The sequence below is a fragment of the Silene latifolia genome, chromosome 10 (assembly GCF_048544455.1).
Source record: "Silene latifolia isolate original U9 population chromosome 10, ASM4854445v1, whole genome shotgun sequence".
Lineage (NCBI taxonomy): Eukaryota > Viridiplantae > Streptophyta > Magnoliopsida > Caryophyllales > Caryophyllaceae > Silene > Silene latifolia.
In genome coordinates this window covers 84,986,278-84,988,068 of record NC_133535.1, presented here as the reverse complement: position 1 = coordinate 84,988,068, position 1,791 = coordinate 84,986,278, and positions in this window count along the sequence as shown.

Genomic DNA, 1,791 nt, shown 5'->3' with positions numbered 1-1,791 from the left:
TAAGCCTCTTCACGTCTCTTAAACCCTGTAAATGATTACAAAGGTGAGAACCCAACCGGTATCTAGTACCCATGTCGTAGTGGAAGTATAATTTATATCAATAACATAAATTTCCTTAGGAATTTTACCTTTTGGAACGATGATTCCTTCCCTTATATTTCGCAAATATACGGGACAATTCCTAAGCCAATGTCCCATGCCATAGCAATAATGGCACTCATCATTAACTTGCTTGAAGTTTTTGATTTTCTTTCCCTTCTTCTTGAACCTTTTGCCCTTTGAAGCAAGAACTTGATTGCTAGAGCTCCCACTAGTTATGGCATCTTTATCTTCCAGAGACAAAGACCCTATAGATTGTATGAGGTAGTCTTCTTGAGACGGACTCACACGAGGTCTAGTAGTAGTAGGTGGTTTAGAAGAAGTGATGAAGTTATGGTTTCCATCCGAACCTATCCCAAAATGAAGTTCTCTAGTAGTGTCGAAATCATTGTTGGAGCAAACGTCGTCAAAAACATTGTGGTAAGACTCAATAGTTATTGGTGCGGTAGCGTTAGATGGATTCATTGTAATGAACTACAAATATGGAGGAAAAAGGAAATATTAACATTTGTCTTTTTAAATCATACTTGTAAAAATTGACAAGATATGAACATTTAAATAGTGACCTCTACCCAACTATTATAAATGATTCCAAGACCCAAATTCATATCAACTTAGGCACGGGATAGCCGATGGAACCCTTATTAATATAACTCGGTGGATTAACGTTTAACCGATTCTACTTTTAGAACTCTTGGTCGATAAAATTACTCTAATGTTTATCTATAGCCCGGAACACATGCGACTACGGTCACGAATACTTCCGTTGAGGTCAACCCAAATTTCGAATAAATGTGTCCATGATCCAAATTCACATTAATTTGGGCACGGGGTAGCCGATGAAACCCTCATCAATATGAATTCGGTGGATAGACATTCATCACCCACTTCCCCTACGTAACAAGGTTTGTACCCCGGGATGGCCGAGTGCACTCCCTCGCGAAATAGGTTTTCATGGTTTCTACTATTTGGTAAGGCTATGTCTCAATTGATTGTTTTAGCGAGAGGTCATGTCAATTTATTATCTATCACGTTTTAAGTGAACTAAAGCGCTGAACTACGATGATTGTATTTGACACGGTCGATTAACTCGATGAAAGAAGATGCATGTTTTAGTTATGGCGATTTAGCGATGCATGCGACATAAAATAAAATGCAAGCATAAAAATAAATAAATCCTAGTATGGCCTTTCCTAAAATAGAAAAACTATTTAACTATTACATATTCGGAAACCAACTCCATTGGTCCCTTGAACTTCGGTTGTGGCACGCATCTCGATGTAACACCGTCGTTATGTATCGCTATTCTTGAAGAAATCCGTCTTTGGGAACTCCGGAATGAATAAAATTACATAATAAATTACATAATTTCCTATTATACATTTGTAACTAAAATAAAATAAATCTATTAAATTACAAAACGGTGATACGAGATCACAATAAAATTACAACCGAATCGATATTCCCATACATTTCGGGAAATACCAATTAAAATCTAAGGCCATACTAAGTAAAATTACATAATTCAAAAATTACATAATTAAAATTATGACAATCATAAAGAAAATGCAGCATTATAATATGTATGAACATGCTCAATTTTATGCTAAATCGCCTTTAATTAGCCAATATCGTATATTACTCGGTTTTTACGGATTTGCGTGATTTTAACATTTTATAATCACAAAAATT